Source organism: Triturus cristatus, chromosome 2_2 (genome assembly GCF_964204655.1).
Source record: "Triturus cristatus chromosome 2_2, aTriCri1.1, whole genome shotgun sequence".
In the NCBI taxonomy this organism is placed as follows: Eukaryota; Metazoa; Chordata; class Amphibia; order Caudata; family Salamandridae; genus Triturus; species Triturus cristatus.
The window spans coordinates 512,389,928-512,414,354 of NC_140582.1; the positions used below are offsets into that span (position 1 = coordinate 512,389,928).

General features: G+C 40.9%; 1 long non-coding RNA gene across 4 annotated transcripts in view; it reads left to right on the forward strand.

Annotated features, from left to right (window-relative positions):
* Window positions 1-24,427, forward strand: part of LOC146862441 (uncharacterized) — a 390,897-nt gene that overhangs the window by 364,298 nt on the left and 2,172 nt on the right. For all 4 annotated transcript variants that reach the window (XR_014978448.1, XR_014978446.1, XR_014978447.1 and 1 more), the window contains exon 4: window positions 17,967-18,108. This is a non-coding gene — a long non-coding RNA (uncharacterized LOC146862441). The remainder of the gene's footprint in view (window positions 1-17,966; window positions 18,109-24,427) is intronic.

Consider the following 24,427-nt stretch of genomic DNA (forward strand, 5'->3'; position numbering starts at 1 on the left):
ACCTAGAAACCAAAACATTTTGGATTCCCAGTCCTTGCGATGCACAAAGTCATGGGGTTTGCAACCACAAAATGGCTTTTTAATATGCACTTAACCCAGTTTGCAATTCAATAAAGCCTTTCACACTCCCCTTTCAGCAATAACGTTCTTACAGCCACCTGGTATTATCATCTTTGCCTAATAAAACCCTGTGCTTGGTCCCATACCTTGTAGGCCCATAAACAATGCGTTGGTATCACGGACTCCCTCGTTATACATGGAAGAAGAATTTTAGTTTGGAAACTAAAATTGCAATGCTGTTGAGCATTCCTGTCCTTCTAGTATGAAAATACAAACGTGCTTTGTGGAAACAATGAAGGAAAAGACTTTCAAGCTGTTTATGTGTACAATAAATCATCCATTAGACCGTACAAAGTAACTTAGCATTTTTCAATTTCTGGGGCAGTGTTACAGAAGGTGCCCCGGGGGCACAACGGGCATTTGCGTCTGCTTTGCGCACCCTCTGGGCACTTTGGTATTACAGAAGGGGCCACAGACGCATGTGCGGCACCTTCTGTAATACCGATAGCGCTGGCGTACATAATGAGCCAGTGCTATCTCCAGGGTGCCTTCCCTCATTTGCATGGGACGTACCCCATGCAAATGAGAGAATCCCTTTGCCTCTGCGCCCACAGACTAAGAAGGTCTCAGGTGGTGCACCTACTGGGACACTGTCAGTGCACCCCCTGAGAGCAGACATATGGAGGGGGGAAAGGGGGACCTATGGACCACCCAGACATCCCCTTGCAGGCAGGTGCAGTCACTGACTTCCGCCTGCACAGTGAAACAGAGCGACTGCTTCAAAGCGCCTCCGTATTTCACTTGAATGCATTGCCCCCAGGGTAGCACGAATTTGTGGCTTCCCTGGAGGCAGCTCATCTCATGTAATAGGGCACACTTTCCCTGTTTGTGCCTGGCGCACCTGTTTTAAGGTGCACCAGGCCCAAATAGAAAAAGTTCACCCTTGACATAATAGGGCCCCAGATGTGAGTAGTTGATACATTGCATTCTGGTACTTGTAGTCCTGACTACAAAGGGAAAAGCTAAATAACAAGTAACAGATGGCAAAAAGATACATCTGACAAGAGAGAGATTGAGATCTCTGCTTTACAGTTCTGCAACTTAATAAGGTTATTTAAATATTGAACTTACTCATTATTTTTATGTAACACAAAGGCAGTCTGCTTAGTAGACTACTTTAGTATAAAACAAATACACAAAGCCCTTGGAAATATTTATGTTAAGCTGGTCACTTTCGTTTTTGAATGTTGTGCTTTTATGGTATATATTTTTAAACTATATGCATTGCATGTTGCTTTTAACTTTTGGCTGCCACCTTATTCAAAGCATGCCAGAGGGAAATGAGAACACTGGGGTTCTATCCAGATCCTTTATTAGAAACATTGGGATATCACTTGCAATTACTAGCATTTAATATATATCATGGCTGGTATTTTGTCCCTTGTCAATCAATACCTTTAACAGTTAATATACGAAGAAAACACTTTAAAATATGTTTTCAGATGTCCTAATAGCCCCTGATAATAACTTAAGTAAGCACAGACAGAAAGGCAATATTAAAATGAATACAGATTATTTCATATAAAGTTCTACTTAAGAATCACGTGCTGGCCTTTGCAGAAGAGAGAGAGCTACCTCTGCTACGGTCAGTTCTATCCTTCCTCTTCCCCTCTAAGACCAGCAGTGCTTTGCTGTGGACGCTCTCTATCAATGGGGCCCCACCCACTCATGTAAGGTGCCTGGCAGGTTACAAAAGAAACAAATATGTTACTTTGTTTCTTTTCAGTCCTGGGTAAGCTCCGTGTCAGCTCAGAGCAGGCTGCACACTGCAGCTGGTTTAGAGAGACATGCTGCACAGACATGATGAGCAAGCCCCCTTCATGTGGAGAAGACTGCCCCCCCCCCCCGGCACCTGGGGGGCTGCGAGGGTGTCCGTTACGCCCCATAGCCCAGTCACCGCCTCAGCAACTATGCTGTAGACAGAGACACAGGTGCCAATCTCTTCGAAAAGGATTTGAATATGCAGGTACAAAGTGCTGAGAAATCCCAGCCCTGGTGCTCCACCTGCTCAAAATGCTAGAGGCTGCTACCATCACAATTTAATGATAGCACATTCCTATCCGATGGGCAGCAATAGCCAATATTGATTAAAATGTAATGAGTATGAAAGCCTTTCAAAGCGTCAATTAGAGATGTTGTTCAAATGACTACTATATGCTTCCTTTCCTACATTCTACAACTGGAACATCAACCTCTTTTGTTGTAACTTACTAACATTTAGAATCTTTGAAACAGTCGGAGAACATGAAGGAGGGTACAGTGGTATCTAATAGCAAGACAATATCTCATGACCCGATATGCAGACTTTGGTAGCGCACCTAAATGGTACTAGGTGCTCTAAAAAGCACTGTAGAGTTTGAAAACTGGTGTGGAGAATCAATCGGTATGCTACAATTACAACGTTAGGGTCAAGAACGAGCTTATAGGCGTTTCTTGATGGGACTTCCTGCAAAAGCAAAAGAACACCTACAAACTTGCAAGTTTGATAGTATTCACAATCCTACTTCAGGTAGTTTCTCACACTGGAAATGCTTGCGAATTTGCTCCTATGAGAGGTAGACATATGAGACATTCCATTCTGAGAAAGGAAAAGCAACAATCTTGCAAGGGAGGGTGGGTCATCTAAGGGAAAAGTCTACCTTTTTGCATCATCTGCACATGCAGAATTTTAAACTGGGGGGAATTCTGCATGAGTACATTTTAAATATTAGAGTACTCCAGGAAATCTATAACTGTCAGGATTTCTGCAAGTACTACTCTAGTACTTTTTGATTTTCCTAAGAAAGTAAAAATCAGTTCGAAACATAGGGGCAACTTCACAGGAGCAGATTCTAACTTTTTAACTTGAAGGATTGTGAACCGGCCTCAGCACACGTTATTCATAGACTTCATCATTACTCTTGAAGCTTTAATTAATTAATTTAGCATTAAGATCACTGCTTGATATTATACCACCGCTAATGGGCTAGGCACATACTTTTCATCTTTCCCTAAAGTATTCAGTATCATAGCAATATAATCAAATTTTATAAATTGACAGTAATGTGCTGGCATCTATTCTTAGATACAAAGCATTGCAATTTATGATGGAATCCGTCATCCTAAATCAATCATTTTGAAACTATTGTATTACGTACATATTATTGCATTTCTTGAGGTATTAGCAACCTTACAAACGCGTCTCCTAGTGATCAAGATGCACTAAAATCCCTTTTGAAGTATAATGTTTTCTAAATACTTTTTGAATATGCATTGCTGTTAACAATTATTATTATGTTTGTCTTGGTTGACGTTAAACAAGAATCAAGAACAAATACAACAATCCATTCACACTTTCTCAAACACCTCATTAATAAGGGATTGAACTATCTCCTTTTCTATGTCATCAATAAAAAAAACAGTCATTCCACAGCTCTCTGACCAATAAAAGTTTTGGTTTTTAACCTCATTCTCTTTTGTTTTTGACTCTTCTTGTGTAACTTTGAGATCAAAGTTATCCTATCAGTCTCTTAGATTTTTTGGTCTGTTAATGACAAAAGTTCACCATGTACTCATGCTGCACCTGTTCTGTATGTAAGGTAAACTTGTATTCACTGTGTGTGTGTGTTTGTGTAGCATGCCCGATTGATATTCCTGATATACGTGTGAAAGGGAACCTTGCAATGGTGCTGTATCTCCTGTTCCTGTTCTGTATGAGATCCCCTTACACTGCTGCTGCCAGTGTTCTATCAGTGCTATATATTAGAAGAAGTTAACTACTAATGTAAAAGGGGCAGCTTTACTAATTTTTGGTGCAATTAAGTAAAGCAACCAAAGTTGCTGTGATACATTGCATCAATTGGACAGATAAAAACAGCTATATATTTAAAAGAGATTTCACTGTTTTTCTCTCCTCCAGCGCTGGCACACTTTGCCGTCATGGCCTACGCGTGCACCATAGTGGAAGAATGTGGAAGTATGTTTGTGCTCTGTCAAGCATGGATTATTTGCTTGATGGGCATCATTCCTGTACAAAAACTATGCTTTAATACTTTTCTCACTTTGTATGTGAGCTTTACACATGCAAAGAAGGAAAGGTTTTGAGTAAAAACTTGAGGAGGTGTACCTTTTTAGCGCAAATCCCTGCCTATCAATGTTAGTAGATGGGAATTTGCGTGAAAACCCCTGGGTAGTTGCATGGCAATGCCGATGTACCACCCAAAGAAAGTGGGGCCTAACACTACATTTGGGGCCCGATGTATGACCGGTTTTTGCGGTCCCAAACAGTAAACCGGCCGTTTGCGACCGCAAAATTGGTCTGCCCCATGTACAAACCCTACTTTGCGAGTTGGTGACCTATTACCGACTCGCAATTGCGGTTGCAAAACGCTTGCAGTTTACCTCCTACTTCAAGTAAGTGGTTGGCCACTCGCAGATGGGAAGGGGTTCCCTCCCCCTTTGTGAGTGTGTGTGAAAATATTTTTTAAGAGCAGGCAGTGGTCCCTTTACGGAAAACGGGCTGCTTTTAAAAAAAAACTGCTTTATTTAAAAAGCAGTCACAGACATGGTGATCTGCTGACCTCAGCAAGCAACCATACCTGACAGTGCTAGCCATTGCTAAACTAAAGGGGTCACAAATAGCACCTGCCTCATGAATATTAGTGAGGCAGACAATTTGCGACCCCATTAGGAATTGTTAAAAGTGTCTGAGACACTGTTGTAAATAACATTGTGCGAGTCGCAAAGCGATGCTTGTGACTCACATATTGTAAGGGTCATACATCTGATCCTTGGATATTGTAGGCAACTTTCCAACATATGGATAGGCAGTAGAAAGTAAATCCCAGCACAATATTTTGCACTGGGTTTGTGTGACTTTTGTGATGCAAACCCTACTCAAAGTGTTGATATCTTTCCTCTTTAGTGTTCCACGTGTCAGTTAAATATGCAGTGTGATTTACTTTTGCCATTCCCGCTTGAGTGTGCTATAAATAGTCTACGTGTGAGGCAAGTTTTGTGCAATCTCTTCTGTGCTTGAGGGAAGCTTTCACTCTTGGTGCCAATATAGCATATTTCCATTTTATGAGGGAACCATGTGCTGCCAATGGTGTCCTTATTTTGTTTGTGAGGGATTGATACCCATGCTACACTTGATTTGGGGTTAGCAGTGGCTGAGAATGCCATTTTTTGAAACAAAAGCCCACGTTGTTGGCTTTATCAGTATTTGCTTAAGTTTTTCAAGAATACAACATACGAGTTGAACAATAATACTGCACATGTTTTGGGACCTAAAATAAAATGCATGTGTAATACATTCAGCAGCAACACACCCTTTATCATTTGGACAATTACTGCAAGAAAAATTACCTAACAGGGAGATCTCGACTTGCTTCAGGTTTGTATTTGAAAACCTTGCTTCGCTTGACTGAATGCTTCTAATAACAATGATTTGCATTTGAATTAAGTCATGCGTCATAACAGCATTAAGAAAGCTATGATAGATGCTGGGACTTGGCCACTGTTATGGGAAAAAATGAACAGATAGTAGCTTTCAAGATTCTGCAAACCTGATATTCAAAAAGCATGTCTGGGCAGAAGGCTCTTTTGATGCAGTGCTATAGTTAGTATGCTAATGTTATGTACCAGTGACAAAACTGAGTGAGAGATTGTGGTGATTCAAAGGGCCAAAAGCATATTGGCAGCACTGGTGTCTTTTGATGTTCCAGTAGCAGCTAACAGTACAACTATACCACTACAACTGCAACAATGAAAAAGGATGTAGAGTTCTGCCCAAAGCTGCCGGCTTTGAAGTTGGGGAACCAGGTTTGAGTCGTGTGTCGGTTCAACATTATTGATCCTAGGCAAACCCCTTAATCTCCCCCAAGCCTAAGAAAATGAACCCGAGCTTGTGTAATGTCTCTGGTGCCCCTGTAAAGTGCCCAAATCCAGTGTCGCACTGTACTTTTAGCAGGGAGGTGGGCGGCTAGGGCACAAATGCACACATAAATACTCACAAACTCATGCATTTACACACGCACACATACTTCCATTCACAACACGCAGTCCAAAATATCCCTGCACGCATGCATCCAGGCACTAAACATTAAAAATGAAATCATACTCACCTGTGCTGCTCTGCCTCAGAGATCCCGGAGGGTTGGGCCTGCTGCCTTCCCAGAAATGGCAGCAGTCTCTCACTCGCCACAGAGTATGAGATGGGATCAGTGAGGATGCTTACAACACCCCACACTGTGACGAGGTGTCAGTGACTGGCACTCTGTCATGGGCACTTCAATGCTTAGAACTGATACGCCCAGGTTGGAGGCAATCAGCGATGCTCCCCTTCGTCATGAGGGGTGGGGCCTTGAGGTGCTTTGCCAGGCTTAAGAGGTCACAACCACATGAACTGTGACTTCTTCAACCTGGCAAAGTTCAGCTCATGCAGCCAGGAGCCTGTGCATTTAGCGCGTGTCTAGCTCTTGGCTGCCTGACTTGTGAATAAAGAGTGTCTGTCAGGCGGAACTTTGCTCAGCCATTTTTTCTGGATGCCAAAAGGTGAGGGGGGTGGCTCGTCAGCCCATTAGGATGGGCAGCAGTGCCCAAATGCCCTTGGTCCGAGTTAGTGCAATTGAAAACTGATTCTTTTTTTTATCAACAATGCATCTTAGACTAAGCCAGACCTTTCATGGTTTACAAAACCCATTCTTAGTGTTGGCACTGAACAGCGTGAACTATTGTGTACAGATGATTGACATTTGAAACCTCCTATGCAAATATTACTAACATTGAACAGAGGTTAGGCTGGACCGAAATAAGCAAGCAGTAGTACAGTAATGGTGTCTAAATCCTTGTGCAATATATAGTGGGTTAGTGTGAAAACAGTGGATTTGCTAATCTAACAACTGAAGTCCTATATTGACATATAGAGCTGCAATTACTCTGATTGTTTACCTTTGTATTTTGGGATCCCAACAGTTAGGGTAAGAGATTCCCCTTTTTAACTCCAATAACTGAACAGGTCATTTTCAGCATCTTTAAAGTCTAAAACAACTGAAGTCCTGTATTGACCTATAGATCTGCAATTACTCTGATTGGTTACCTTAGTATTTTGAGATCCCAACAGTTAGGGTAAGAGATTCCCCTTTTTAACTCCAATAACTGAACAGGTAATTTTCAGCATCTTTAAAGTCTAAAACACTTCATCTACAAAAAGCTTACCCTCCCTTGCCAAAAGTTTGTGTAGGATTCAAGATTGCTTGCTTCGAAGGACTGATTGTCAACTTGTCTTTCCTCTGGAACATTGGGTTTGCTATGTCTGTCAATGGAGTCTTGGACCTGCCTTGTTTGCTGACAGCCAAGTGCCTAAGAGGCTAGAAGACTAAAAAAACTATGCCTGGTGGCTGCATTTCCCAAGTCCTTCCAGCAGGAACAAAAATGGAAGAATTCACAGATTCATACAGAAGCAACATTTGAAAGATCAGCAGGAGAGTGTCTCAAAGACCATTACTACCTCTACATACTCTGCCTGAATCAAAATAGGATCTAGAAGTATGTGAAAACCATGTCAGTGCCTGGAAACACTGTTAAGAGTTGCGGCAGACAAATTAATTTGACTTCTGAACAAAAACTGACTTCAAAAATGTGAATTTCAGAAATTAAACTCCACATAATACTGAAAAATACAATTCCATTTCCACCGGAATGACTTGGAGGACCTGCTGAATTGATAAGAAGACCTTACCTCCTTCTTGGTCTCTGAAAAACCTGCTCTTAATTGGAGCGTATTTAATTCCTGTTTGAGCTCTTGACTGTGAGCTCCAACTGAGGCGATCCTAGCTAATGAACAGTTTTTGATTCTGCCTGACATATGCCTATGCTGCAGAGATTATTTTTGATAAATATACACCCCAATGTTCAAGTGATATGCAACCAATGCAGTTTTGCTATTTTTCTACCTATCTTTGTCATACCCTTGTTTTGTGTTCCCTTCTCTGTTCTGTGTGGTTCTTGTTGCCTGCAGAGTAAAACATAACTGGCGTGCATAGGTCTGACGCCCATCCAAGTTAAAAAGGAGAGGCAGGAGTACCCCTTGGAGTCTTGATTTATCTCTTTGGAGCAGGTCACTGGTTCCAGAGTGCAGTAGAAGCTCAAGTAGAGTTCATTAATCTTCTGTCTTCTCTTTCTCTTCAACTCTTTCATGATCTTGCTTACACCACTGCTTACTATCTGATTGATCTGGTGTTGTGCTGTGGGTCTGTGGCTAGGGCTAACAGGACTGAATATTTTTGTATAGGATCATCAGTTAAATAAGAACCAGTTGGTGCCAATAGAAACATCCAGTTAAGTGCATGAGACCAAAGGTGGAAAAGAGATTTGCAGTGATTGAACCTGAGTTATAGAGAAGTACAGAAAACATAACATAAAAAATTGACCTACATTACGCGTAGATTACAAAATCTGAATTCTATAACTATTAGAGATCAATAATCTTGGCCAACGGTTTTAGAATTTCTGATGATGCAGCGGAAATCGCATTTTATTTGTAGGGGTGCATTATAATCACACGTGTAGAGTGCACCCGCATATAATTCTTTGTTGTATTAACGTGAAGTGTTTAAAATTGTGAAATGTAATAACATGAACATGGTGTATTTAGGCCAATGAAAAGTAGCATGGAGAATTAACGTAGAAAGTGAATGTAAGTAGCAGAAAACATTAACGTTAAGAAACCGGTGTTGTGCAAATGAAAATCATTCATTAATCAAATGTTTATTAATTTGTTGTTTACATGTAGGTAGAAATATTAACTGAAAGTTCCTTATTTTCCTATGCAATTTCGTAAAGCTCGATTGCTATTTTGTTATGTTGGCTGAATTTTGTAGGACTGAAATGCATTTTCTCTGGAATCTTTCGCTTTAGGATTAAAAGTTTGAATTTCATGTGTGCTGTGAAATTAGTTCTTTCTCATGTTTTGTGTTGCAGGTGAAAGAAGCGCTCTTGTTAGCTAGAATAATGCCTTTGTATTACTATTCAGGAAAGGAGAGTAAAGTTACATCATATGATTTAAATCGATAAGGAAAGACCGTTGTCAATCGCACAGGAGAAGGCTTGGGGACCAAAGAGACATTGCCGTGAGAAGAACACTGGTGTCCCATAGAAAACTACCTTCAGGATGGTATCCAGAGCGGATGGCATGACTTGCAAAGGATTTTGGGAAGGTTCTCATCAGTATTGTGTTGTGGGAAGTATAGAAAACACCCTCTTCTCCTTCTGCCTTCACAGAGAGAGCACCTTAGAACCAGCTTTGTCCCAATATCTTTATGATATCTGACCCATCGATGGTGGCGAGACTTCTTAGGAAGCTTCCACATGCTGACACCTTTTAATCCTTTTCCTGAAGATACTTAAGTAGGGATGTCATCTTAGTGTTAGTGTAGGGATAGACTAATGCTTAATATTCATCAAACATGGAAGCAGGGAAATTTGGATGCCTGCTTTCTGATCCTCTGCAATTTATTTCTTGAATTTATTGTTTTGCTAATGCTACATCGTCTCCACTGGATACGCAGATTTGGCTTTATACTGATTCTGATGTATTTCTACACTCTCATTTTGAGGTGTCTTTATGTCCAGATATATTTGGCTTTGTAATAAACTAACTAACCGTATGCAGTGGTCTGTGGTTACTATGTGTCCAGAGAAATTCCTGTTGAATTGATTAGCAATAATAACAAATTTTCTCCCCTTTACGCATATGCTTAAAAGAACCATCGGATTGTGATTCTAGAGTGGGTCCAGAACATATGGGCCCGATCCTTTCACTGGAGTACAGGAAGCAATCATCTTCATCAAATGTGATGTACAAGTAGGTCTGGGTGGAATCTCTATTACGCCAAAGTAATTTTGGCAATTCCACGTTAATGATTGATGAGGAATTCCAAATAATTACGCAATTAATCGTCCTCGTATAATTAGGATTGAATTGGGGGAAAATCGTGATGGAAGAACCCATTTAGTGAGCACGACCGACTGCTCACGATCCCTATATGTGTTCTGTTGCATTTAGCGCTATTTCTTAGCACAAAATGCATCTTTGTGTCCATTTTGGATGCAAGGGTGCATTTTGTGTTAAAATAGTAGTTTTGAATGTAATTAGTAAGAGGGGGGAAAATCCTACCCCAAGAGCAACTTTAGCGAGAGCAAGCAGCGGCTCATCTTCACTATTCATGTTTTGTTGCATTTAGCTCTGTTTCGTAGTGCATCGTTGTATCCAATTTGTGTGCATTTTTACACTAAAAAATAGCATGAAATTTCAGATTTACTCTTTTTAAGGAATCTTGCTGAATTTTGGGTAATTCAGGTGCAACTTAGTGAGTGCAATGCACCTGCAGATGTCACTCATTTCTAAATGAGAGTGCATAGACATCTTTGTTTTCATACATTTCTCTGGCACACTAATCTGCACGTATATATGAATTGAACATTAGCGCAATTGATAGAAGAGGTTTTGTAGGGATTGTGGGAGTTTAATATATTTCAAACAGGAAGAGTTTGAATACCATATGCAGCAAGATGAGTTACTGCATTATGACATCTTTCCTCAAATCTGTCAGCAATAGATCATTCCAAGGAACAAACAATACAGGAATTACTTCAATCCATGAGTCTGGACCAAGTGTAAGGATCTCCTGGGATTCTCTAATATCTGTTGAAACACTTATTAGAGTGAATTCCAGGTTTGTGAAACAATTGACATGCCTAACACAGACAAACTTGCCATTTGATAGGAACATCAGAGTGAAATCACATTTCGAGATTTAATATAAATGATTAATTCAGCCCTAACCAGAACAAGCTATGAAGTTGTATCTTAGACCTGAGTTGGAAAATGTGAATTCCAGAAATAAAACTCCACCTCCACATAATACTGAAAAATACAATTCCATTTCAACTGGATTGATTGGGAGGACTTGCTGAATTGAAAACATCTGCTTTAACTGGAGCCTATTTAATCCCTGTTGAAGCTCTTGACTGTGAGCTCCGACTGAGGCACTCCTAGCTATTTAGGTACTTGGGGTTTGCCTGCCAGATGCCAATACTAAAGGGATTCTTTTTGTTGTATTTATTCCCCAATATTTTAGTGAAATGCAACTAATGCAGTTTTACTTACACCTACCTTTGCCAGACCCTTGTTTTATGTTGCCTTTGCTGTTCTTCATGGTTCTTGTGGCCTGAAAAACCAAACATAACTGGTGGGCATAGGTGTGGAGATAATGGATTTTACTTTAGAATCATCGCTGACCATTACATCCTGGTGTGTTAAAAAAGTGTGAAATATATGGCTCAACTTCACTCATCATTTCCAATGCATGCTTGAAGACCATCTCAAGGTGAAAATGACTGACTTCACCTCCTTACTGAAGTGCTGCACATAATCCTGGCCATGCAATACTCTGACTTCCCAAGAGAAGTTTGCATTTCCATTCTCTTTATCGAGACTCCGCTCAATCATCAGCATCTTAACAATCTCTATAGGTTCACCCCAGGTGGTACTGATCATGCATTAAAGAGACATTTCTAGGTCTATGCTGTCAACACCCAAATCCTTCCACAATACACATTGATAAAAACCCTAGCAGCACTCTGTCTAAAATTAAGCTCTGGTATCATCATATTTTGGATTTAATTACCCTTCCTTGAATAAGTCATCCATATAACTAAGATTATTGTGTTCATTGAGCAGGAGGACATCTGGAAGACTATTCAATTCACTTCTAAACTCCAGGACTTACCATCACTCATTCTACATAGTTTGCATTACCAGTTAAATCATCCCTTCGTTTTTTATCAACTGTTAATTAGCTCTCATCCAAAGGTTGGTGCCATCACCAACCTTTCCTTATCCTTCATCCTGTCCTGTCTCTCATTCTCAGACATCACTGGTCACCTTATCTATAATCTCAGTTTAACTCTGCAATGTAGTGGGACTTTTCAACAGCTAGTTTCTCTACTCCACTACTTTCTGTGTAGGCTGCAGACCATCCAATGTGCTCATACCATTCTCTATTAAGTATTGATTATAGGAGGAGGAGGAGGCCAATGCACTCTGAATCAAACACATTGCCCATCTTTCTTCTCCAACATGTTCAGTCCCAACAGTTCATTATGAACCTTACGTCCCTTATCAAATCATCCAACAATCAAAACCAAGGGGCTTATTTATAAGCTCCTTGCGCCACCAGTGCATCACTTTTTGTGACGCTCCGGTGGTGCAGGAGCCTGCTCCATATTTGCCAGGCAGCACTAAGCCTCTTTTTTTGGCTTAATTCTGCTTTGTAAATATTGTTCCCTTTAACACAGTTTTCTGTGTTAAAAGGGCATGCAATGGGGGTTGCTGGGGATGTTCCCCGCAACATCCATAGCTTTTTGACACTGCCCAAGATTTACTAGAAATTGTAACTCTGAGGCAGCGCCAAAAACGTACGCCTCCCCTTGGGAGGTACAACGAGGAGCAATATCTTTATTTCTCCTCGTTTCTCCTTTTTCTATGTGTGCTGCCTTCTGCAGCACACATATAAAGAGGAAAAAGCCTCTTTGTGGAGGAGGTTTAGCTTCTTGCACAAAACTAATAATCCCGCAACACAGGCTCCCTTGCACCATGGTGCAAAGATACCTGCGTTGGTGCATGGCAGTCCATTGTGCACCTGGGCAGGGGAAAAGGCCTTCGGCGCTGCCCTACAGCAAAAACTCATAAATGTCTGGCCTTGATCTTTGCAGCTGCAAAACTATCCTTTTTAAGAAACCCCACAGCCACTCACGATCGACAGTTCTTTCGCCATTACATGCATCCTCGTTTCCTACTTCGAGACATGGGAACCATCACCTTATTGCTTAAATTGTATCTCATGGTAAAGTAACTCAGTGGTACTTGAGGTTCTATTCAATGAATATGATAACATAACATAACCTTGAGTTTAGAGAGGTGGTGTCACTGCTGAGGTACAGTGATTTCTATGGGGAAATTTAGCGTATACAGATTTGTGCTAATGCATCTTGGGAAGCCATTTTTGGTTTAAAATGTGTCTTATCCTTTCTTAAACTTAAAGGTGTATTGCCCAGGACTACTTAGATCCCCCTTATTATTTGTGCTAAAATATCTGGAAAGACGCGTAAATAAGACTTTTTGCTGTGCGTTCAAGATCAAGGAAGGGCTCTACCGCTAGCTATATTGTGCAAGGCCCTCACATGACGGAGCCCTCTGGCACCTACCGTGAATGGTCTGCAGTCTGTATGTGAGACCAACAGGGATGGGCTGATGACTGTGCAGGAGAACTCCTGTCAAATAGTTTCAGCTAAAGGGATCAAGAGCACAACTTTTCTAAGGTTTTGAGCTCCAGATGACAGCTGAGCCTATTTACTTTTATCAGAGTGGCTAAGGCGACATCAAGTTCTTTTTGTGCATCACATGCTTCACATAGCTCCCATTAACTCCACATCACCATACTGTTCAGCGTGGGTCCATTCCTAAACTCTTGAACTGTAGTGATGTTAGCCACGCAGGTTTCACAGTTAGTTTGGCCTTCTGTCTTGCAAATGGACTGCTTGTTGATATTCATATGCTGATGGCCTGTTAGGCCCAACAAGTATTTGTGCATCCTGCTCCAAGAGACTCAGACAGTAAAACCGTTCCTAGTTTAATCTTTTCTATGAGCATGTTGCCTTCAATAATGAATGACTGCACTGCTGCTTTGAGATGAACTGAACAATGTTTCCCTGTGTCACAATACACACTGTCTCTTATGTGTGAATGGTGTGTCTCTATTGTGACTGATTTATGTGCTCAGGAGCAGTACTACTATGCGCGAGCTATACTGCTATAGCGTTGTTCGTGCGACAAAGGGCCAGATGTATGTAGCTTTGTGTTTGCGATTTCCGAATAATTAATTTTTGTGATTCGTTATTAGGGAATTGCAAACAGCTATGTACAACAGTTTATTTTACACTGTTTGCGATTCCCAGTGGGCCACAATTGACATAACTCATTAATCATCAGAACATGTCTGTGTTTGCTTTTAAATAAAGCAATATTTTTGGTGGAAATACAGGCCGTTTTCCTAAAAGGAAAATGGGATGCATTTCAAAAAGAAATCATGGGACCACTGCCAGCTCTTAAAAAACTCTTTGTATACATTCAGTCCCTAGGGGATCCCTTCCCATTTGAGAATGGGTTACCATCAACTTGAAGTTGTTGGTAAAATGCAAATGTTTTACAACCATATTTCGGTCACAAAACATTCATACATACCACTGCGAGTTGCTATTAGGAAGGTACGCCCTTGAAACGCCCCATATACCGAATCGCTAACCCATTTTGCAATTTGATAATAGGTTACGAAATCACTAAAAGGGTTTGGTACTTAGTAAAAGCACTTTTTCCAGTCCCAACCATCCTGATTCTGTGAATTGGGCCATTTGCAAGCTGAAAAAATCTTCGTACATCTGGCCCTCAGCTCACTAGCCATCACCTTCTCTACTCTACTGTGAGTTGCCTTTGGTTAACAATTCCTTATGTCTGTATTTCTCGTTGAGCGTACCCACAAATATACTCATCAACCTATGCCTTAGTGGTGGAGCTCACCTACTAATCCATTTTACCCACCTTTTAGGCAAATAATTCATCCTGTTTCACATTTTCTTTTATCTACATAAGATAGAGGTTCCCTATTAGACCTATGTGGTGCAGGCATCTAAATTCCCTCCTAAAACATTTATGTCAGGGCTCCCTTTTAAAAAGTGTCGGGGATTAGGTTTAACAGAAAATGAAACACTCCCATAAAAAATCTACGCTACATACAAAAGCAATTTTGTCATTTCCTCGCTGTTTTTGTAGAAAATTTGTTCTACACTGGTGTTTACTTTCACAAACACCCCTGCAATGCTGCCTATATGTAGAATTCCACATACCTTTTCACAGGCTATTATACTGGGCCATTTCTACAGTAAGACAGCCACCTCAAAAGGCACTATTAGCAAATTCCCCCTGTAAAAATGTGGCCTCCTTGCTAGATGAGTGCATGACAAAAAATAATTTTGCCTTTTGTGATAAAATTCCTTTCACTGACCCTGTCTCAATTAGACCCGATTTAGTCTTGTTTGAGGTCAAGTGGTTGCTCTCTTTCAGTCTCTCTGGGCAGTTTCTTGAGTTCTGTGACTAACCTGGTTGTACCAAAGGCTCTGAACTGTATGGAAGCATTAGACCTTCCCCATACATGTACCTCAGATCTAGAATGACATCTCCATATGGATCAGGACCATTGCAACCCTTCTCCAGTTTACGAAAGAGCTGAAGAAATACCTCTTTAAAGAACACTACATCACAACATAGTAAATAGTCCACCTCCCTCCCCTTCAGAAATCTCCCCATGCAGACTCACTCTGACCGCTTCTTTGCCTTTGACAGTGTACAGCTCTCCGCTGCTTTTCAGCTAGCTTTGCGCTATATAAAACCACACACATGTTTGTCAAGTGTGCACCTCAGGGATGCATTTGTGGAATTAGTATGAACAGTGTTCTGTTGTTGTGCATACTAAATTTGACACTAAGCAGCACAACAGCATTCACCTGGTATTTAGACAGTGATACATCACAGTGGTTCCACAAATATTCCAATGATTTGACATTTTAATATTCACTGTCAGTGGGGGCGTGGTTTCGGTGCCGTCCAAGATGGCCGCCTGATCGGGAGGCTCCACTACACCGGGACGCATTTCGGTCTGCCGATGTGTTTTTTCGCATCCTTCTCCAGCGGACAACGGCCTCACTACAAAAGGAATACCACGCCGACATGGTGAACCGCTCATAACTTTGAAGCGCGCTGTGTGCTTCCTCTTAATTTCTGTGCCGCTCCGCTCTCCTCAGCGTGACCGCTATTTTACCTGCATCATCCCTGCCAGGGCTTAACCGGCAATGCGTGCGAAGCGCATTTCTTCGACTGCCTTGGTGCAACCTTACTCCAAAGGTCATTTTTGATCCTTTTTAATGTCTCCCTCTATTTCCTGGCTACTGCATGACAGTTTTAGCGCTTTTACTCATGCATATGCTCTTTTGATAACATTTTAACTTCAGAGGAACCCGTTTCTCCTCTGTGTCACCAGACGCCTTCTTCCATAATTAACTTTTCTTGTCACTTACATAGAGGCTCTATTATTTGGATGCTACATTCAGGATATGTGACTCTTCTTTACTAACTGCTGCACTACTGGCCTTTCTCTCTTATTGTAACTGTTACGCCACTCCAACTTGGTGCCATATATTACTCCTCTTGAGGAAGTTTGTCGCTGCGTCTGCTGTATAGCTTACCTTTGTCAATTTTCTTGTGTGACAGACACTACTCTCCTTGTTTGGCTCCTCTTATGGGAAAACTGCATACGCCACAATTTATCTTTGTTCCTAAAAGGCGTACTTCAAACTCAGCTCCACCTTCATTGTCAGCGGAGCCTCCATCTCTTGTTGCTGGAGAGATGGCTGGAGTTGCATCTACTCGCACTCCCTCAACGCAATCTGTATCTAATAAGTAATTTCCACCATCTTCAACTTCTAAACGTCCAAAGAATGATCCTCCTTCTCCTGATGGGTCGTCTTCTCCCATCTCCATAGAACTGTTACTGGAGGAAATTTGCGCCTTACGTCCGTTTGTGGAGGAAACAAACAGCAACATGCAATCCCATCAGGAACAGTGGCTCTCAATGGAAAATAGAATATCTATAGTGGAGCAGCAAATCTCAGTTGTCCAAGGCGATTCTCAGAGGCTTTCTTCTTTGCAGAAGGAGGTACGCAGACTCCAACAGCATACTGAAGATTTGGAAAATCGAAACAGGAGGAACAACCTACGTATTTATGGACTTCCTGAAGCTTTAGAGGGGGACGACCCCGTCTCCTTCTCCTCCTTTCTGCCAAAGCTGTTGGACATGCCACCTTCAACGTCCCTCAACATCCAGAGAGCTCACAGGCTTGGTCCTCGTCCACTTCTCCAGTCAGACCTAGGGGTGTCATCATCCTCTTCTTGAAATTCACTTACTTACTCTCAGTCCTTTCTGCAGCTAGAATTAAGCAACAACTTTTTGGGCTTGGTCAAAGGGTCTTCCTATCCCAGGATGTTTCCAATGCGACTGCAGCCAGACGGAAGGAGTTCCTTAATCTTCGAGCACCGCTCCGCTCCCTTGGAGCTCGTTATGGCATTTCCATCCTTGCATTTTTAAGGTGACTTTTCAGAACCAGACTTCTTCATTCGAGGACCCTGCGGAACTTAAGAAATGTATCCATTCTCACACCTCAAGCAACATGGACACTGCTGGGCCTTCTAATGGTTGATTAGCCATATACTCATTAAACTTCTCTTCAGTTTTTCATATGGTTGACGTATTATGCAATGCCATATTCCATATATGTTTGCTCCTACTTCTCATGTTTGTTTCAAAATAATTTTGGAATTCTCGTCTGGTAACAACGTAGATTTGTTCATTTTCTAAAGATTGATCAGTTATATTCCTACTGTTATTTCTCTACATTCTTCAATTATGTTGAATTCTGGTTTAACTGCTTTACTGTTTACAATATGTTTCAGTTGCATGGTTTATACTTGTTTTTCCTATCTTTTATGTTTGGTGGCAAAATACTTTTTCGAATCTTTTCCAGTACTCACCATGGACTTTATTTGTCTTCTTATAGTTGATCAGTTGCTTAGTTGTACACCTATTGTTAACTCTTTGCACTTCTCAGTATTGTTGTTATTTGGCTTAATTGTGCAGTTCTTATACCTCTTTTCTAGTATATATGATGTTTGTTTCATCTCCTTTTTATTCCTACAGGCTCGTCTGTTGTCTTCTAATTTGTTAGGTCCATCTTCGTATTTCTTCTTGTTCTGGTGTGCTCCGGACTTCCCGAGTTCGGACATTTCATCTAATCGTGCGTCGTCCTTGCCGCTGTGTCATTTCTTATTGTCTCCCTCAGGTATGTTTTTTCAGTCATCCTTTTTAAATATGTACTGTCTCTTCTTGACTCTCTTTTCTCTTTCCTTCTTCCCCTTTTTCCTTCTTTCTTCCCGTCTTCTAAGGGTTACATCATTTCCTTCTCTTCTTCCAATTGACCCCCCCTTTCCTTCCTTTGTCTTCTTTCCCTTTTTTCCATTTGCTTCTTATTTCATCTTTTTATTATTGCATATTTTTTCTTTATGTACTTTTAATGATTTTATATTCAGAGTTATCTCCTGGAATGTGAAAGGTTTTTGTTAGTAAAATTAAAAGACAGAGAATACTTTCCCATCTTGCCTCTTAGAACCCTGATTTGGTTCTTTGGCAAGAAACTCACCGCACAGAAATTGAGGCGTTAAAATTAAAAAGTGGCTGGGTGGGTTCAGTTTTATTCTCCACTTCTACCAATAGGAAAAATGGTGTTATAATTTTGTGTCACAAGAAATTAAATTGTGAAATTATATCGCAAGAATCGGATACAGAAGGTAGATGGCTGCTAGCTAAGTTATTAATTAATAATGTTTCCTTAACTGTTTTTAATATTTATGGGCCTACCCATCCTGATTGTTCATTTTGGCCTCTGATTACGCAGAAATGTATTCAGTTCAGGGATGATCTCATTATATTAGGAGGCGATTGCAACCAAGTTGTAGATCTATTTCTCGACCGCCGATCTCAGGTTTGCTTCATTCCTCACAAACCTCATAAGCCTTTTCTCAACACTATTTCTCAAGCACATCTTGTGGACTCTTGGAGACTTTTCCACCCCGATACTCTGGACCTTTCTTTCTTCTCTCCTCCTCACAATTCCCTATCTCGTCTAGATTATATTTTTCTCTCTTAGTCTTTATCTCAAAATCTTCTATTCTCCTCTATTGGGCCTATTGTTATCTCTGATCATGCCCTAGTTGTAACAGATCTTGATTTGCTCCCTCCGCATCCCAGGTCCTCCAGCTGGCGTTTTAATAATTCTCTTCTTCTTGACCCTCTCTTCTCTTCTTCTTTTCGCACTTTTGCTATTGAATTTTTTTACCTCAACAGTGATTCCAATTCCTCCCCCCACATCTTATGGGATTCCTTTAAGGCTACCGCGAGAGGTTTTATAATAGACTGTGTTTAAAAAAAAAGAAATGTTTCCTTCAACAACGAAAAAACGCATTAGCACATGTCAAAACTTTAGAACACAAATGTTATACTTCTTCAATGGACAGGATCTCGCAGACTTGATTTGTGCTAAATTAGCCTTTAATAAAACTACTACTGATAACGTATCCTCAATACTTCTTCGTAGCAGCGCCCGATACTACGGTGGTCGCAATAAAGCAGGTAAGCTTTTAGCAAACTACCTCAAAACTCGTAAAGACCGCACTCTAATTAATTCTATTTATTCTCCAAGTGGCTCTCTCATACACAAGGATTTGGACATTCTCAATGAATTTAAGCTTTTTTATAAGGATCTTTATACCCCAGAATCTCCTCCTTCAACCTCCCATATACAATCGTATCTTAATAAACTTCCACCTCCCTCTAATTCACATCTTAATTTTTCTGAACTCGAAACAGATCTATCCCTTAATGAATTATCCACTGCCCTGAATACCTTAACGAAAGGAAACACACCCGACCCGGATAGTTTTTCTGTTGAATTTTAATTGCATTTTTCTGCTTTGTTACTTCCTAAACTCTTAAACCTTTTTCATTCATTTTTTTCTTGCCGGTAAGGCAGAAGGCTCTTTTCAGGAAGCCACAATTTGCCTCATTCATAAGGAAGGTCGTGATCCCATGTTTTGCAAAAATTATCGCCCGATCTCCCTGGTTAATGTTGATTATAAGCTATTTGTCAAAGCACTAGCTTTACGTTTGGAACCTCTTATGCCTCACTTAGTTTGGTAAGGAGCAGTGTGGTTTTGTCAGGGGTCGACTAACGTCAGATAATTCTCGTCTTTTTCTCAATGTTTTAAATATAATCCCCTCCCTTTCCACATCCTGGGCAGCCATCTCTGTTGCTGCTGAAAAAGCTTTTGACAGAGTTGACTGCTCCTTTTTATTCGCCTCATTAAAGTGGCATGGCTTTGGACCCAAATTGATTTCACTTATCTCTTTATTGTACTCTGATCCCAGAGCCTCGGTATTAGTCAACGGCTGTGTCTCATCTTACTTCCCTCTACAACGTGGAGTTCGCCAAGGCTGCCTTCTTTCCCCCCTCCTCTTCATCTTGGCTCTTGAACCCTTCCTATCCTCTATTCGCAATAATGATTCCATCTCTAGGTTTTCTTACGGTGACCATCATTTAAAACTTTCCGCTCATGCGGATGGTATACTACTTTTTATTTCTGCGCTGAAAACTTCTATTCCTCTTTTGTTAAATGAATTTGCTTCATTTTCCCTTGTTTCTGGCTATGAAATTAATTCAGACAAAACAGAAATTCTTCCCCTCACTACATTTTGTCTTCCTCATTCTTTTTCTTCCACAGGCTTCCGCCTGGAATAGCTCAAAAATCTAATATTTAGGTATGGGGTTTTCCAACTCCATTGCGTATTCTGTTAAGTTAAATATGTCTTCTGTCTGGTCCCGAATTGACAAACTACTTTCCTCTGTGGAACCCCTTTTTCTTTCTTGGTGGGGACGCTTGGATTCAATCAAAATGATGATTACCCCAATTTTGATTTACACATTCTCGATGCTCCCCGTTTACATTCCTGCCTATTACTTTAAATGTATTGACTCTTGCCTTTCTAAGTTTCTTTGGAAGAACAAGCAATCCAGAATCTCTTTATGTCCTCTTCGTAAAACAAAGTCTAACGGAGGTGGGAGCTTTCCTGACTTTCGTCTATATCACAAGTTGTTTTCTCTTCGCCAGGCCTCGAAATGGATCCTTTCTGAACCTTCCCCCTTTACTCCCCTTTGGTTATCCATTGAACAAACCTTGTTATTACCTTTTCATTAAAGGAAGTTCTAGTTTTTCTGCTAAAACCCCTTTCCCCTCTCTTCCTCTGTTTAATCACACTTGTTCCCTTTTGAAACCCTTGGTGCAACCCCCTCTCGTATCTAGGGATTCCTTTTTAGAATCTCCAATTTGGCATAATTCCCTTATTCTTATTAATATCAGAACCATTTTCTGGAAAGCTTGGAGCTTAAAGGGCATAAACTGGGTCAAACATCTTTTTGACGGACTAACTCCATGTTCCTTCCCCCAGTTTCAAGCCTTATTCCATTGTCTCCGGTCCTTTTTACAGAAATTCACTATTCTCATGGCGGTTATTTTTGATACTTATTACTCTCTTGCCTCTTCGTCTCTTCCTATTGCTCAGAATTCTCTCCTTAAGATACTTCTCTCTCTACCCAAAGCTTCTCTCATCTATAAATTCTTCTCTGCTCCCAATCCTGAACATGCAAAATCCAAATTGGAACTCTCTTGGGAATCTGACCTGGGCTGTGAATTAATCTATCGTCTTCTGGGACAAACTTTTGGCTCGTTCTCTAAAAATCTCTCGCTCTGCTTCTCTTACCCAATCTATGTTTTTCCTCTACCATAAACTTTACCTCACCCCTGCTTCGATAGCTCGTTTTTCCCACTCTACTGATTCCAGTTGTGGACCTGTGGTTCTTCTAATGCTAATCTTATGCATCTTCTTTTCCTTTGGCCTCCGGTCTCTAACTACTGGGAGGAAGTCTGGTCCTATGTCTCTCGCTTCTTTAATATCTTCATTTTCTACTCCATTCCTCTTCTTTTCTCTGGAAGTCTTTCTGATTCTTTAGATTTAACCCCCCCCCCCCATACTCATGGTCTCTTCGACCTTATGATCGCCCTAGCTTTCCAGCATATTGCTCTCAATTGGAAAACTCTCACCAAACTCTCTGTACAACACTGGTGGAATAGTCTTTGTCATTTTCATCGACTTGATATTGCTTTCGCCTCCTCCTGTAAGCCAATGATGAATAGAGATATATTTTGGCTGCCACTTACTACCTATTTAGACCAGTTAGCTCTAGCTGATAATTCTCGTTTCAACTCTGAGAATTTTAAACATCCTTGAATGTGTATCCTCTCTGTCCTTTGCTGTTTTATCCTTGTTGGCTTATTATACGTATCAATTAATTAAGAATGTATTCACAATTCCTTTGTCAAATGCATTACTCTATTACACCAATGTGTAAGAAACCTTTTCCTCTCCCTCCTCTCCCTCTCCCTCTCTCCCCCCTCCCCTTCTTCCTTCCTTATTCCTTATAAAATTTAAACAGCTTTCATTTTTATTAATATGCTAACCAATTCTTCTGTTATGCTTCTCCTTCATTTTACTTCACTCTGTATTGCTGGTCTTTGGTATATCCTGTTACTTTTTTCAAATAAAGCTTTTAAACTAAAAAAAAATATTCACTGTCAGCACTTTCCTATAAAATCGGTGTTGTATTAGTCAGGTCAGTGTAACAGCAGCTGCTATTGTGGGTCGGCTGAAGCACTTGATGTCCACTTGATGTCCTTCACTTCACGCAGGGACATATTAATTAAAGAGTTGCATTGCTATGGCGCCACACAACAGGGCGAAAGAGCGATGCAACTCTTAAGATAGATTTATCAAGCCACGCAAGGCCTGTTTGCGGTGCCTTGCTCGGCTTGATAAATCGAGATTTACACAAATCTCTGCATTACTCTGCCCTGGCGAGGCTTCCCATGGGTGGCCCATGGGTGTTCTCAGGCATCCATCCATGGATTTTGGCACATTCCCAGAGTTACCATTTCTTGTAGACCTGGGAATGCGTTAAAATGCTACGCCTCCCTAGGTGAGGTGCAACGAGGAGAAATATCTTTATTTCTCCTCATTACTTCTTTTTTCTATATGTGCTGCAAAGTGCCTCTCACAATTGTTTTTGTGAAGGAAGGTGTCCCTTCCTGCACAAAAACAATCCTGCTTACACCACAGACACCCTTGTACCATGGTGCAAGGGTGCTTGTAGCATATTGTGCACCAGCGCAGGGAAAATTCAGGGATGTTTCATATCATTGTAGATACCATGCATTCTTACTCTTTCCTTATCACGCAGCACAGCGCAGCAAGTTGACTTGCTGCACAGCATGATTTTTTAAAATAAATATACCTCGTAGTATGTCCATATGATGCACACTGCAAAAGATCAAAATAAAATAACGTGATGTTAATTTTAACATTGTGGCCTTCCAACAGAGAACATGACAATTTAATTATCCTTGTACTCATTACTTCCTTGCTCCTTCCCTGTCACATATCGGCATCCAACAAGTTGGCCAGAATGACCACAGCTTAACCAGATTCTTATGTGTGTTTTTTGGAAACCGGTTTAAATAATACTGGTTAATGGCTTTACTCGTCAACACAATAAAATTGTCATCAAAGCATAGAAGGTTTGGCATTACATTTTACCTTCATAAAAATAGCCACAGTCCATATTAGAAAACAAAATAACCCGCCAAATGAGCTGTGACTTTATCCATTGGGCAAGCATGTGGTGGTAGGTCAAGGTGGTGTGAAAAAGGGTCAGTGTGGAGCGTTTACCTCACCACTGCTCATGTCTTACCACTACTGAACAGATACACCAAGTGGAAGTGTGAACACCTGGTTTACGAGGGTCAGTGTATTGTTCTCGTGGAAGAGGGGCTCTGTGGCCAGCTCCTTCAGCATGAGTGGGATCCAGTAGGTTGCTCAAGGAGACCTTCCATTTACTAATACATTGGCCACATTAAGACCTGCAAGAGGCTGGTCTAAAGGTGTGTTACTATGCCCTGCACTGCTCAGTAATACCGATTTAGGGAATAGAGCTGACTGAAATTTTGGCAAATGTTGGTAGTGGATATTCTGTGGTTAAGAAGACTGCAGAGAGAAGGGGTCATATTTAAAGGAGTGATAACAAAATGTATCATAGGTAGATGTCAGTTGACCAAAACCAGATTTAATTATCTGATCATTATGCCCTTATTCAGTCGACAGATGCCCTGGTACTGCCTTGGGCGGAGGGCAGAAGCATGCACCACATCAGATGCTCAATGCTCTGAAAATCCAAGCTGACAAACACTAATAAATCATTAATTCTTAGATAGAAAGGGACTGGAGACATAGTATGGGAAGACATTCGGGGGGCCTTGGGCAATCAGGGGACACTGGGCCCCGATTTAAAAAAAATGGAGTTATTTACCTCTGGTGCTCTGAGGCCTCAGTACTACATTCCTTTAGACTCTTAAAACACAGCGGCAGAGCAGTCCAAAACTTACTCAGGTAGGTAGTGTGGACTAGAAGCACAGAACTCAGCAGACATTGATAATATC